Source organism: Carettochelys insculpta, chromosome 7 (assembly GCF_033958435.1).
Source record: "Carettochelys insculpta isolate YL-2023 chromosome 7, ASM3395843v1, whole genome shotgun sequence".
Lineage (NCBI taxonomy): Eukaryota > Metazoa > Chordata > Testudines > Carettochelyidae > Carettochelys > Carettochelys insculpta.
Window position 1 is genome coordinate 2772228 of NC_134143.1, and position 15635 is coordinate 2787862.

The 15635-nt window shown below is 51.3% G+C and overlaps 1 non-coding gene across 1 annotated transcript; it reads left to right on the forward strand.

The window, feature by feature from the left end:
* Nucleotides 1-9966: 9966 nt before the first annotated feature.
* On the forward strand, nt 9967-10059 carry TRNAI-UAU (transfer RNA isoleucine (anticodon UAU)). The gene is given in 2 exon segments: nt 9967-10004; nt 10024-10059. It is a non-coding gene; the product is annotated as a tRNA-Ile (tRNA).
* Nucleotides 10060-15635: the final 5576 nt, after the last annotated feature.

Sequence of the window (15635 nt, forward strand, 5' to 3'; positions counted from 1 at the left end):
CAATACGCAAGAAAGGAAATGCATTGGAGTGCAAGAACCACAGAATGATTGTCCTAACCAGTGATCGAGGCAAGGTGCTGATGGTACTACTGACAGAGAGACTGAGATCGCAGATAGAAGAACATCTAATGGACACGCAAGTGGGATTCAGGAAAGATAGAAGTACCATAGAGCGGATATTGACACTAAGACTGACAGCAGAGAAAGCTCAATGAAAGCACAAAACGTCTACAGTCGCTTTGTTGATTTTCAAAAGGCATTTGACAGGATAGATCAGAAAGTGACTTGGGCACTGTTGGAGTGACAGGGAGTGGATAGCAGACTGATGGGTTGTTGATAGGTATCAACAACAATGAGAAGGCAGTGGTAAGAATGTGCGGAGGGATGGGAATTTGGTTTATACCAAGTATCTTCATCATGCACCTAGAGAGAGCGATGGACAAGATCATAGACAAAGTAGAAGGAATAGCTGCATGGGATGATAATCTACAAGCTGAGGTTCGTGGATGATATAGTTCTCTTTGAAGATGATGAAGAGAAGCTAACAAGGATGGTGCAGGTGCTCAAAAAGGAAGGGAAGTGGTACAGACTGATTATGAACATCGTTATACAAAAACAATGACACATGTAGATAAGAAAATTGGAAGGGAGATCAGCGTAGATGGGATCGAAGTAGAGAAGATCACATATCTGGGAAGCAACATCATATATGCTCTAGACTGTAAGAATGAAATAGCGACATGAATAGTGAAAGCAAGTGCAAGTTTGAAGACAATGGATAAGAACTGAAAAAAACAAAGTGATTATCTTAGGAACAAAGCTGAGTGTCTTGAAAACGTGTGTATTCAACAGCATGTTGTACGGATGTGAGACATGGAGAAGAGAAGAGAAGGATATTGATGTTCGAGAGGAGCTGTTATGGAAAGATGCTGATGATTGGATGGATGCTGAAGCTCACCAATGAGGAATTCTACAGAAAGAAGCAACTGAAAGAGAACCTACTGCAGAAGGTTATGCAATGGAAGTTAGAGGTATCTGAGGATATCTGCAGAATGGAGGAAAGAAAAATCAAGACCCTGGTATTTAGCACAATGGAGGGTTCGACTAGGAGAGGCAGAGCCCACAGACAATGGGTAGATGATGTCATAGGTGGGCTCAGAGTTAGTCTACGGAAACTGAGCTGTTCCACACTGGACAGGGAAAGAATGAAGGAAGTTGTGAGGGAGGCGTTGGCCACCAGTGAACGCTGAGTCGCTGGTTGTTGACAGTCTGTGGAATAGCAGGTTAAAGCGCATGTCTTAGAAACAGAAGAGCCCAGGTCCCATTCCCAGCAGTGCCTGGGTTTTAGCAGGTGTGGGGGGAACCCAGCCAGGGCTTATGCCTGAAGGGGGAGGAGAAAAGGTCAGTGGGAGTGTAGGCAGGGTCTGAGGGGACAAGGGGCTCAGGGCAGTGGGGAGGGGTGGGAGAGACAGGATCTGAGGGACACACTGCAGGGGCCCAGGACAGCTGGCAGGGGGCAGCCGGGGCTGAGGGGACCCCCCTAGCTGGGCTCAGAGCAGTGGGGGATGGGTGACAGAGGGAGAAAGGGGAGGCCAGGCTGGTGGGGGAGGGGAGAAAATCTCATTCAGTGGCCAGGGGCCCTGCAGCTGCCTGTTGCTCATTTCCAGAAGGCCCCTTGGGAGGCCCTTCTCTGCAGGCTGGAGAGCTCAGCTGGCCAGAGCATGGTACTCAGAGCACCAAACTCGTGAGTTCGAGCCCCATGCCGGCCACTGAAGGGTGTTTCCTGTTGCCCTTCACCTGACCCCTCTGGGCAGGAGAGCAAAAGAGATGAGGGAAACAGGATGAATGGCTGGCAGGGAACAAGCCAGAGTTACTACCCCAGGCTAAGGGAGGGGCTGCAGGTTGGGTGTGGGCCAGGAGAGGATTCCCCAGGTTCTCAACACTGACCTCGCACAGCAAGGGACAGTAGGAACACTCTGCCAAGGGCACCAGCTTTCCCCAACAGCTGCACTGGCTTTCTTTGCTCTCCATCACCTTCCCAGGCTTTCTAGCCTCACGTCAGACTGTCAGGTGAAGCCTGAGAAAGGAAAATGCCCCCTGCAGGCATCCAAAAGCTTCCTGTGATCCTGCAGGGGTTAGTATTCTGCATTATGGGTGCATCAACCTTGGGTCAAATCCAAAGCCAGGCCGTAGCAGTGATAGCCCAGTGTTTGGGTCGTGCTGCTTTTACTTCTCCAGGAGGATGGTGAAATACTGCAGTGCTTTACCTTGACAGGTGGTACAATCTTCATCCCTAGAGGTTTTCAAGTCCTGGCTTGAGCAAGCCCTGGCTGGGATGATTTAGTTGGGGTTGGTCGTGCTTCAGGCTGGGGTCTGGACTGGATGACCTCCTGAGATCCCTCCCAGCTCTAGGATTCGATGATTCTAATCTCATCTCCACAGGAATGGGCCAGGACAGCTCAGTCTCTGACTGGAGGAAGTGCCGTGGGGCCCCATGCTAAGGAAGCCCAGGGTGGACAAAGGGGTCCCGGGAGAAAGAGCAGCTCCAGGGAAGCAATGAGGGCAGAGTGCTGCTGCCAGCTGAGGGTGAGAGGTGCCCAGTGTGCAATGCCAGCCTGTTGAAATGTGTAAGGAGCAGCTGGGGAGGTGTGAAGGCCACCATTCAGGGCTCTGCTTCCTGCAGTCAGAGTTCAAGGTCAGAGCCACCAAAAAAAAATCCCTGGGGAGCTGCAAACATACATCCCCTCAATAACCCAGACTACACACCTCCAGGTCTCTCCCGCATCCCCTCCTGCCAAGACTCCCACAGCTGGTGCGTGAGAGGTGAGAGCTTCTTGCCTCCTTTGCCAGCCAGAGGCATCAGTGATTCCTGGCCCCTTTTCCCACCCAGAAGGCTGTGCGGGTGGCTGCTGAGGGAGTGCACGAGGCAGGCTCTTGGGGTGCTCGGCAGCTGTGCTTGGCCCTGAGGGGAGAGAGACGAGGCTCCCACTTCACTCTGCCATTGGCACACCTGGCTCTGCTCTCACTCAGAGCAGAGGTGACTCAGGCTTGGGGAGCATGGCCGCGCTCTCCTGGCAAGGCCTGAGACGGGGTGACAGTATTAGATTGTCAGATGAAGAGAAAATCATTGCCACAACTCCTCTGTTTGCACCAAATCTTCTGCAAGTGGGTCAGGGAAGGTACGTATCAAAAACTGATGATTTGCTGCGTTTTTTTCCACCCCTCACAGGCACGTCTCATTTTTGGATTTGAAGTTCTGAGTTTTGGCTGCGAACAAGAACGTCAAATGTTTGCTTCTGGGAGACTTCCGACGGCTTGGCCAAACTCTTTGCAAAGCTTGCTGGTCGAGTGTCTGACAATGCGCTTTAATAGGTGCCAGTCCACTTCTGAGGTTTTTACTGTGAACGTTGAGCGGCGCATGTAAGCAATGGCTGCTACCAACAAAGGACTGTGTCACGCGTGGACAGGTAACTTGTTTATGTGACAGACTTCTTCTTGGAATCTAGTTTCACAGATGAAAACAACACAGTTTCCTCCACACGAGCTAGACAGCTGAGGAGAAAGCCTTGTGGGTGCCTCCACTTTGGTCTTTATTCCAGCTCCTCTCTTGTGGAACCTCTCTGCTCTGAACTGATCTCCAGAGGCCTTCTGAGCCACGCTAAGAGAGGAGGAGGTCAGAGACTTGTTTTCTCAAGCTGGCAGTTTACTCTGTCTGTGCTACTAGCCTGCATTGAAATGTTTGAAATTAGGGTCTGTAATTTGATGGCTCTAATCACTTGACTGTCAACGTTTTGTCCTTTTCTTGTTTCTGAAGAAACCTTTCACTTTTGGATTGTAAAGAATTGGCACTGTGTGCTCTTTTGGGTGAGAAGCTGAGAGGGAAGGCTGCTTCCAGTAATGTGGGAGCTCACACAAAGGTACTCAGTAGCAGAGTTAACAGCACCATCCCTGGGTGGGCTTCAATCACCACCTTTCTAGTTAACAGCCACAGGGAAACCCCATGAGCTGCAAAGCCACTTGCCGGCAGAATACTTGCCTTCTGTCAGCATCAGTGCAGGATACTCACCAGAGTGCATGCTGGGTAACACCAACTCAGCTGAGCAGAGTGGTAGAGCAGAAGTGTTCTGTACCCATATCCCAGAGGTTGAAGAGTCAATACCATTCTCTGCTAACTGTATACAAGATGCCCTGCTGATGGGGCCCAAGACCCAGAGCTGTGTAACCTAAGCTCGCGAACTGGATGCATGATTGCCCCTCCTTCCTCTTAGTGGGCTGCAAAAGGCTTTTAACGCACATGGTCTGCTGACATAGGTACTCAGGCTAAATGCGCTTGCCTCCTGAGGCCTTCTGGGGTGTGCCCATTGAACCAGAGCAGCCCCTGGAATAGATGCAGAGGGAGCACACGGCTCTCAGCGTCAGTGGGATGTGCAAGGAACATGCATCTCGTTTTTCCTGTCCTTGCTCTGTGTGTATGTTGCTTTGGTAAGAACGGTGGGAAGAAACAGTGGGTGGAGCGAAACCAGTGGAATGTGGCCACCCTGCGCGTGGGCGATGATAAAGAGAAGGTCTGATGGGATGCATGTGTGGAACCCCAAGGACTGGCACGTGAGCGACGGGACACAGATTGTTAAGCATTGGCCTAGGCCGTGAAGGGGTGTGGCCGCCTGCCCAGAAGTCAAGCACAAGCGTGAGGGATGAAGGCCTCCTGTCTCCTCAGCCGTTATGAAGCACGAGTGCTTCCTCATCCCCTTTTCCCACTCAGAAGGGTGAGGTGGCTTCCAGGGCAGGACAGACCTGGCCGGGCTCAGGCACGGCTGCTGCGTTAGCTCTGTGGTTGGATTGAGAACACAGGCAGAGCTGACAGCGCGGTCACTGGAACGGCCTGGCCCAGGGCTTTTGGCGCAGGGCTGGGAGCATCTCACCAGGGAAGAACTTTCCCTTCCAGTTCATAAAGGCTCCATTGTCCTCGGAGAGCGCAGAGAGCACATACACCATCCCTCGGACGCTCTCATCCACTGGCGGTTGGGCCTGGTGCGGGGAAGTAGAGCGAGGGGGGAACCTGCTCTGGGAGTGACCCAGGACACCAGGGCTGCGTCTACACGTGCACGCTACTTCGAAGTAGCGGCACCAACTTCGAAATAGCGCCCGTCACGTCTACACGCGTCGGGCGCTATTTTGAAGTTAACTTCGACGTTAGGCGGCGAGACGTCGAAGCCGCTAACCTCATGAGGAGATAGGAATAGCGCCCTACTTCGACGTTCAACGTCGAAGTAGGGACAGTGTAGACGATCCGCGTCCCGCAACGTCGAAATTGCTGGGTCCTCCATGGCGGCCATCAGCTGGGGGGTTGAGAGATGCTCTCTCTCCAGCCCCTGCGGGGCTCTATGGTCACTGTGGGCAGCAGCCCTTAGCCCAGGGCTTCTGGCTGCTTCTGCGGCAGCTGGGGATCTATGCTGCAGGCACAGGGTCTGCAACCAGTTGTCAGCTCTGTGTATCTTGTGTTGTTTAGTGCAACTGTGTCTGGGAGGGGCCCTTTAAGGGAGCGGCTTGCTGTTGAGTCCGCCCTGTGACCCTGTCTGCAGCTGTGCCTGGCATCCCTATTTCGATGTGTGCTACTTTGAAGTGTAGACGTTCCCTCGCTGTGCCTATTTCGATGTTGGGCTGAGCAACATCGAAGTTGAACATCGACGTTGCCGGCCCTGGAGGACGTGTAGACGTTATTCATCGAAATAGCCTATTTCGATGTCGCAACATCGAAATAAGCTATTTCGATGTAGCGTGCACGTGTAGACGTAGCCCAGGGGCCCAGAGGCAGAGCCGAGTTAAGCCCTTGGCCCAGCTGGAGTCTCTTCAAATTTCTCCTCCCCTGAGTGGCGTGAATTTGCTTGTGTGTCGCGAGGCAGAGGGCAGTGCAATACACAGCTGATGTGTGACACCTCAGCTTCACCCTGGTGCACAGAACACAACTCCTGTGGTGGGAGTGCGGCCAAGGGTCTGAGGGGGAGGGGCTCTGGGCTGTGGCAGAGGCTTGGGGTGCAGCAGTGTGAGGGCTCTGCCTGGGAGTTCGGGCTTTAGGAAGGTGCTGGAAAATTGGGATTTGGGCTGCCAGAAGGGAGCTCCGGGTGCGGAAGATGCCGAGGACTCAGGGGGAACAGCTCTGCCGTCCGCTTGGGGCCTCCTCAGTAATTATAAAGAAGTAGGCATGAGTACGACGAGCTCCTCATTTCCTTAGTCTCCCCTGGATATGTGGAGCTCATTGATAGGCCCAGGGAGCTGATGTGGAAAGACATGAAGCTACAGAGTGCTGAGGGGGCCACTCATCTGGTGAAGGGTAATTTCCTCTCCTCTCTCGGCAGGTGGGGATGGAAGGGAAGAGAAGAAAATCCTCTTCTCCTCGCTGAGGGTGATGGAAATATCAATTTCTCCTCTCTAGGGCAGGGAAGAAGAGACTTTTCCTGCCTGAGACCAGGATCCCAAAGGAAACAGAGAGGCTACGTCTACACGTGCAGCCAACATCGAAATAGTCTATTTCGATCAATAACGTCTACACGTCCTCCAGGGCCGGCAACATCGATGTTCAACTTCGACGTTGCTCAGCCCAACATCGAAATAGGCGCAGCGAGGGAACGTCTACATGTCAAAGTAGCACACATCGAAATAGGGATGCCAGGCACAGCTGCAGACAGGGTCACAGGGCGGACTCAACAGCCAGCTGCTCCCTTAAAGGGCCCCTCCCAGACACAGTTGCACTAAACAACACAAGATACACAGAGCTGACAACTGGTTGCAGACCCTGTGCCTGCAGCATAGATCCCCAGCTGCCGCAGAAGCAGCCAGAAGCCCTGGGCTAAGGGCTGCTGCCCACGGCGACCATAGAGCCCCGCAGGGGCTGGAGAGAGAGCATCTCTCAACCCCCCAGGTGATGGCCGCCATGGAGGACCCAGCAATTTCGACGTTGCGGGACGCAGATCGTCTACACGGTCCTTACTTCGACGTTGAACGTCGAAGTAGGGCGCTATTCCTATCTCCTCATGAGGTTAGCGACTTCGACATCTCGCCGCCTAACGTCGAAGTTAACTTCGAAATAGCGCCTGACGCGTGTAGACGCGACGGGCGCTATTTCGAAGTTGGTGCCGCTACTTCGAAGTAGCGTGCACGTGTAGACGCAGCTAGAGAGAGCAGAGAACTGGCTGGGTGTCTCTTGGGATCATGATTCCACCTGTGTCAAATATTTCAAATAGCTCTCTTGAAATGGGGGCTCTGCAGCCAGGGAATAGAGCCTTGCTCAAAATAAGCCAAAGTCCATCCAAGAGCTCGAATTCACAACAGTCTCTATTGTTTGCAGATGCTGTATGTCAAAACAGCTGAGCAGTAGTTTGAAATCCATGTTGTGTGGAGCTGCGCTGCATCAGATTCAGCAGTTCTGGCATTGCTTATTCAGGACTAACGTTGCTGTGCAGACACAGCCTTTGTGTGTCTGAGCCAGAGCTATGGGCAGCTGCGAGGATACTGTGGCCTCCGGAATGGGATTGGTGGGTCAGGATGCTCAAACAGGCAGAGGGGAATTAGCTGAATGGGTAGAGCACTTCCTCTGCATGCAAGAGCAGTGTGATTAATGCCCACGTTCTGCAGTGGAACTGGTGTCCTTATTCCTTCTTTTCCAAAGCAGTGTCAGGCCAGGAGCTAAGTTTCTCCAGTGCCCCCTCCCTCTTCCTGCTTGCTTGCCCCCCAGCAAAAGAAGCCCATTTGGGGCAGAAAGCTGCTGGGACCCGGCCGTCCTGGGCCTTACAGATTTCTGTTCAAAACAAAGGTTCATCTGCGTCACTTTGTCGTTCCAGAACACTCGGGCTGAATTCCTGTTTCCCTGGGGTGTGGAAATGGGTCCCTCGCAGCTCCTGCAGCAGAGCAGGTTTGCAGTCTGGCTTTGGGGGCAGGCAGCGGTTAGAAGCACAATACTGATGGGAAATTCTAGGCACCAGGGATCCAAGCTGATCAGAACCTTCAGAAGCCCAGTGACCAGAACCTGCTGTGCTGGGTGCCAGGCCAGCTTTGTGCGCAAAGGGGGGAATGTTAATGCCCCAGGAAGATGAAAGGAAGAAAAGGGCTGGTTCCCCTGTCCATGCTGAGCAGCTGCTCAGGAGCACCTGGGCAGGGAAAACAATCCCTTTGCCTCACACCAGCCAACCAAGCACAATCTTTCTGAGCCTTGTGCTGTTGAGGATGGATGTTTAACAAGGAGCCCCTTTCTCCTACACCTCATTTTACACCGAGAGATGCTGAGCAACAGTAATTGTCAGTGATTTTCTCCAAGTGCCACAGGGAGTCTGGAGCAGGGCTGGGAATTAAACCTCCATCTTTTTAGTGCCTTACCCACAGCAACTGCGTGGAACAGTGTTAGCCGATGGTCTGGTGAGATACCACGTGTCCCCTCACTTCATCCAAGTCTTTAACTACTAGGACAGGCCTTCCCTTCACAGCGGGCAGCCAGGAATGGCTGACGGATGCCCCAAGGATTTATCACCCAAATCTTTCACTGCTAGGATGGAAAGTCCCTTCGCAGCGGGCAGCCAGGGAGGCTGAAGGGTGCCCCAAAGGTTGTACTGAGAGCCTCCTTCTCCCGAGTCTTTGACTGCTAGGACAGACAGTCCCTTCACAGAGGGCAGCCAGGGAGGCTGACAGGTGCTCCAAGAGTCTGCCCCAAGGAGGCGGCATGACCCAGTGCTCACCTGTCAGTGTGCCTCACCAGTGACCATGCTAATACAGCCGAAAACCAGCTGGGTTCTTTTATTTGTGTTCCGTTTGCACAGTAACAGGAGGAGTCAGGTTTAATCTTAACCAGTTACTATTTATTTGATAAAAAGCTTAACTCTTACGGTTATAAGGCTTAGATTTTCACTTCTTAGTTACAAGTAGCGAGCATATAACAAAAGTACTTTAATTCATAGATCTGTTACTAAATGAACACAAAAGCAAAACACAGAGCAGGTCTTATTCTCACCGCTGTGTTACCTGTCTTGGCGTGGCCAGCGTCTATCACTCAATCCCTCGGCAAGAAGAGAACAAGGATGGAGTCCCCTGGGACCTCGGGAGGCAAAGACCTTCGTGACTGGCAGGTATAGGTGATTAGAGCTCAATTAGAGGGGGCTGCTGGCCCCTTCTTTGTACCACTTGGGTCAAGTTCACTCTTCCTTATCTTAAAGATGCCAATTGTGTTAGATTGTCTCGTGATGCCAGTTCTCACAAGGAGTTTCAAGGGCTTAATTCACACCTGTGAGGTGGAGATAATTTAGACATTCTTTTCCTATGGACGTGAGATTCCTCTCCTGGGACGATGTGCAGGCGTATCAGTCACCGGTACAAGCCAAGGGCAGCCTGAGGCCTTGGTCATCTGCTAGCCCGTTTGTCTTTTGTTGTCTGGTTTTAGCCCATTCAGGGTCATGATGAGGCAGGACATCTGTGCTCTGAGGCATCAAAGACTGTGCTTGAGATTGGCGCATCTGTGCTCTCAGGCATTCCAAGACTGGGCTGTTTCCTTTGGTCCTTTGTGCTCTGGAGCACCTCAGAGGGGCAGGATAGAGGAGAGCAGGGGAATTCTGTCTGGCTACAAACAGCAGAAGCATGAGCTGGAGTTGGAGGAGAGGCAGCCAAGGGGGCTGAGCAGGGGTAAGTGGGGATGGGTCCCAAGCTGCCAGTGTTGTGGGGAAACTGGACTCAAACTGCTGCCCTGGTGTTAAGAGGGGGAGGATACTGATGCCATGTCACAGCCTTGGAGAGGGTGTGTGATCTGCCCCAGACTGGCCCCGCAGACAGGCTCCGCTGTGTGACTCCCCTGCTGGGTCCCAAGGCCATAGTGGCGTTCGGCAACATGGATGTGGTGGAGGTGAGGGGCTGTAACCTGTCCAAACAGGTCCTGGGGCTGAAATATGACCCGACCCCTAAGTCATGTGGGCCACCCCCAAAAACATGGCTCCAGTGGCGCAATGGGTTAGCGCACAGTACTTATAGAGCAGTACTGCAATAGACATGCTGAGGTTGTGAGTTCAAGCCTTACCTGGAGCATGGCTTTTCCAAAAAAAAGAGACTCACCTGGAAGACTCTGAATCAGAAAACATGAGGACTGGAAGGGACCTCAAGAGGCCATCAGGTCCATGCAGCTGCCCTTGTGGCAGGGCCAAATACTGTCTAAACCATCCCAGATAGAAATCTATCTCACCTATTCTTAAATATCTCCAGCGATGGAGATTCCACAACCTCCCTTGGCAATTTATTCCACTGTTTGACCACCCTGACAGTTAGGAACTTTTTCCTAATGTCCAACCTGAACCTCCCCTGCTTCAATTTAAGTCCATTGCCTCCTGTTCTAGCCTCAGATGCCAAAAAGAACAAGGTTTCTCCCTCCTCCTTATGACACCCATTTAGATACCTGAAAACGGCTATCAAGTTCCCCCTCAGTCTTCTCTTTTCCAAACTAAACAAGCCCAATTCTTTCAACCTTTCTTCATTGGTCACATTCTCTCGACCTTTACTTATTCTTGTCACTCTTTTCTGGACCCTCTCTAATTTCTCCACATCTTTCTTGAAGTGCGGTGCCCAGAACTGGACACAATACTCCAGCTGAGGCCTAACCAGCACAGAATAGAGCGGAAGAATAACTTCTCGTGTCTTTTTCACAACATACCTGTTAATGTATCCCAGAATCATGTTTGCTTTTTTTGGAACAGCATCACACTCTTGACTCATATTTAGCTTGTGGTCCACGATAATCCCTAGATCCCTTTCTGCTGTAGTCATTCCGAGACAGTCTCTCCCCATTCTAAATGTGTGAAACTGATTCTTCCTTTCCAAGTGGAGCACTTTGCATTTGTCCTTATTAAACTTCCTCCTGTTTACCTCAGACCATTTCACCAATTTATCCAGATCATTTTGAATTATGACCCTGTCCCCCAAAGCAGTTGCAACCCCTCCCAGCTTGGTATCATCTGCAAACTTAATAAGTGTACTTTCTATGCCAATATCTAAATTGTTGATGAAGATGTTGAACAAAACCAGTCCGAAAACAGACCCCTGCAGAACCCCACTTGTTATACTTTTCCAGAAGGCTTGAGAACCATTAAGAACTACTCTCTGAGTACGGTTATCTGGCCAGTTATGCACCCACCTTATAGTAGTCTCATCTAAATTGTATTTGCCTGTTTTTTTTAATAAGAATATCATGCGAGACCATATCAAAAGCTTTACTAAAGTCTAAGTATACCACATCTACTGCTTCTCCGGATCCACAAGGCTTGTTATCTTATCAAAGAAAGCAATCAGATTGGTTTGACATGATTTGTTCTTGACAAATCCATGCTGGCTGTTCCCTATCACCTTACCACCTTCCAAGTGTTTGCAGATTATTTCTTTAATTATCTGCTCCATTATTTTTCCTGGCACAGAAGGTGAGCTGACTGGCCTGTAGTTTGCTGGGTTATTCTTATTCCCCTTTTTATAGATCGGCACTATATTTGCCCTTTCCCAGTCTTCTGGAATCTCTCCTGTCTCCCATGATTTTCCAAAGATGATAGCGAAAGGTCAGATACCTTCTCTACCAGCTCCTTGAGTATTCTGGGATGCATTTCATCAGGCCCTGGTGACTTGCAGACATCTAATTTTCTAAGTGATTTTTAAATTTTTCTTTTTTCATTTCAACTTCTAACCCGACCCCTTTCCCACTTGCGTTCACTATGTTGGGCATTCGTTCAGCTGATTTCTCAGTGAAGACCAAACCAAAGAAGTCATTAAGCATCTCTGCCATTTCCAAGTTCCCTGTTACTGTTTCTTCCTCCTCGCTGAGCAATGGCCCTACCCTGTCCCTGGTCTTCCTCTCGTTTCTAAAATCTTTATAAAAAGCCTTCTTGTTTCCCTTTATTCCTGTAGCTCATTTTAGCTCATTTTGTGCCTTAGCCTTTCTTGCTTCTGCATTCTTGTGTCATTTGTCTGTATTCATCCTTGGTAATTTCTCCTTGTTTCCATTTTTATACGATTCTTTTTTTGTTTTGAGATCATGCAAGATCTCCTGGTTAAGCCAAGCTGGTCTTTTGCCATATTTTCTCTCTTTCCTGTGCAGCGGGATAGCTTGCTTTTGGGCCCTCAAAAATATCCCTTCGAAAAACTGCCAACTCTCCTCAGCTGTTTTTCCCCTCAGTTTTGAATCCCATGGGACCTGACCTACCAGCTCTCTGAGTTTTCCTGAATCTGCCCTCCTGAAATCCATTATCTCTATTGTGCTGTTTTCTCCTCTTTCTTTCCTTAGAGTTGTGAACTCTATGATTTCATGATCACTTTCACCCAAGCTGCCTTCCACTTTCAAGTTTTCGACCAATTCCTCCCTATTTGGGAAAATCAAATCTAGAACAGCTTCCCCCACTGAAAGGACTTATCGGGGATTTGAACCCAAGATCACAGCCACCGGGAAGGAAAAATCACACCCCTAGACCCACAAGCTCACTTTCAAGGGTCATCACATACACTCACAGCTTTCCACATTTACCCAGATGAACTCCCACTGCAGGTACTGACAGCTCTGTGGGAAAGTTTACAATGGATTTCAACTACATGTGTCTTTATCCCCATGTTTATCTTTTCATAAGCTGTGACATATTAATATAGTAGAAGCTCTATTATCTATCACTCACAGGGCAAGCTAGATAATTAAATGCACCAGATAGAAGACTTACCTACCCTAAATGCAAACCCAGCCACACCTGCCAGATGAGCTGATGTCCTTCAGTAGATTTTCTCCTACTTCTTTATAATCACTGAAGAGACTCCAAGCAGACAGAAAAACGCTGTCCCACACACAAAGGAAATCTGCCTCCCTGAGTGATGGTAGCTCTGTGAGTGGGAGAAGCAAGGTCAGTGGAGAAGCTGTGTTGTGCAGCTGGGCAGAGAAAGTTTAATCAACCCCCATTTGAAAAAACTACTCTAGGATGGGACAGAAAAAGGAGCCTGGGGAAGAAGAGGTTGTCCAACAGGGACCTGAAGATTAGTGATTCAAGCAAGAGTGAAATGTGGGTGTGGGCCAGTGGTAGAGTGTTTGATTTCAGATGAAGTGATCTTCTTTCTAATCCATGCTCCCCATTTAAAAGGCAGCCACTTGTATGACAAGAGTTTTCTCACCTTAACCACCATACTCTGGATTTCTATAGTGTGGGGATCCTGAAAATGGAGATGAACCCTTAATATTTACCAGTGCCAATGCAGATAAACCTAGCAAACCCCTCCCTCTGTTGAAATCTGGCTACACAGGGAAACTTACAGTTGATACTGAAATGAGGAATTTTGGGTCTCATTTCTGTAAAGAGGTTCTCATTCACAGTCTATCAAATATTTCACTTCCAGCAGGAAAGGTCTCTGCACAATTTGTAGATATGTGTGGAGAGAGGACGTTAATTACTCTGGGAATTCACAGCCAAGGCTATTGTGTTCTCCCTCAGCTAGATATTTACACACAAGCACTACCAAGCTCCCCAGTCTCTGCACTTCTGTTAATTCCCTGCAGGCTGGTTATTGTAAAAGAAAAATTGACCCTTTTCATCCTGCTGGGGGCTTCAGAGAAATGTCACCTTACAGCCAGGTGGAGCCGGCAGTAAGACGGGCTGGGCTCAATGTCTCGGGGAGAAGAGTGGTAGAAATGGGGCAGGAAGGAGTTTCCTGAGAGGTGAAACAGCTGGAGGGTGGCATGGAGTGCAGGGTGCCAGCCTGTCAAGAGTCACAGGTGCCCCAAGAAGTTCCATTTGGTAGGTCCTGGGGTGTAAACAGCAGGAGTCTGATCTCTGCAATCTGAGTTCAAATCTCAGTGGTCTCCTTGTTGGTTGTGTTGTTGCTGTAAATCTCTGTCTCCCCAAAGCTTGGGCTTCTTTATCCACAGGTGCACCTGAGGAAGTGTTTTTTCCTCCTCCTGGATGAGTGAGGCCCACTGGAGCTAGATAGGTCTCTGGCTGGGCTGATTTACCAACATGGCTGCAATAGGTTGGGACCCTGGAACTTACCATTCTGTGTAGAGATACATGAGCACTGAGGCTGTGTTTTTCACAGCTTCTCCTGATTGCCAAACAAGTGGTGCCTGTACCTGGAGCTGCCAGGCTGTTCCTATTGCACACACAGCATTTAAAGGAAGGACCATCCAGAGCAGGCTAAGAAAGTCAGGGGGCAGCAGGTGAAGGGAAGAGTTCCAGGCTAGAGCACAACTCATCTGTCCCCCTCTGGGCCCTTGGAGCAGGGGCTGCTAGTTCTGACACCTTCATGGGATGCCCTAATGCTACCGAGCACCCAAGGCCAGCACAAGAGGAGGGGAGGGCCCGGACTCCATGTGGCCAGAGGACTTCCCTAAAGATCACAGGGCCTGGCTGCTCCCCCCTGCAAAGCAGCATGTGCTCTGCAGCCAGCCTCAAAATGGGATAGAAAAGCAGCCACTCCCCCAGAGGGGCCTCTTAACTGTGGGGCAGGAGATGAGTCCCACAGAGGCTTTTCCCCAGCTGCTGAGAAGCACAGGAGAACTCAGGGCTGCACAGGGTGGCACAGTTGAGTGGAGACCTGCCCCTCCGCCTGTGGCTGGATCTATTGCTGTCAGGGGCAGAGCACCATTCATTCCCCTGGGCAAGTACCTGCTCCTCTCCCAGCTGTGCACTGCCCAGCCCAGGAGCCTGGAGAGACCAGAGCCCCATCTCAAGCCTTGGAGAGGTGCCCTTCCCCCTCACTGGCTGCACCTGAGCCAGGGCTGCCCCCTCCTTGCCAGAGCACTGCACCCCTGGGTGCACGTGGGGCCCTGCTGAGGCCCTGGCAGCAGCACTGCAGGGGACTGAGGTGAGCAGAGCACTGCTGGGCTGACACTGGAGACAGGCTGGGCCCTGTCAGGCAAATGAGATCATCCCACCCCCACCCTTGGCAGCCAGAGCTCAGCTCAGCCTCACAGAGCTGGTCTGTGCTTTGCATGAGCCCAGCAGAGGAGCTGGGAGGCAGCATGCTCAGGGGAGGGGGTGTGTCAGAAGCAACATTACACCCTGAGGCTGGGGCTCAGCAAACCTGTGACTAGGAAGGTGCAGGGAGGAGGGGATCTGAACCCAGGCATGCAGAGCACAACGGATTATTAGTGCATCACCTTCCCCACTCAGCCACCTCCCCTGCTACCTCTATGGGCTTTTCACATCCACCAACGTCAGTCCTGCCAGGAACCTTTCTGCCACTGGCTGCTCAGCCGGGGACACAGGGTGGCAGGTTTGGCCCAACAGAGCTACACTCACTCCTGTCTCCTGCACTGCGGCTTCCTCGGGGGAGCAGGGCCCCCAACACAGCCGGGTGCAGTGCCCCAGCCAGACACAGGGGCAAGGTGGGGGCAGCCCTGGCTCAGCTGCAGCCACTGACATGGGCAGCTGTCTCTGAGGGAAGGGCCTGTCCCGAGGCTGGCTCAGGGGCTCTGCTCTGTCCAAGCTGCTGGGCCGGGCTGGGCAGTGCACAGCTGGGAAAGGGGCAGACACTGGCCTGTGGGGATGAATGTCACACTCCCCTCTCTGACACTGAGAGCAATAGATCAGTCTGGAGCACCAGCCACAGGGCCTGAGGCAGGCGTCCCTGTGGCCATCCCGCCCTGGAGCCCC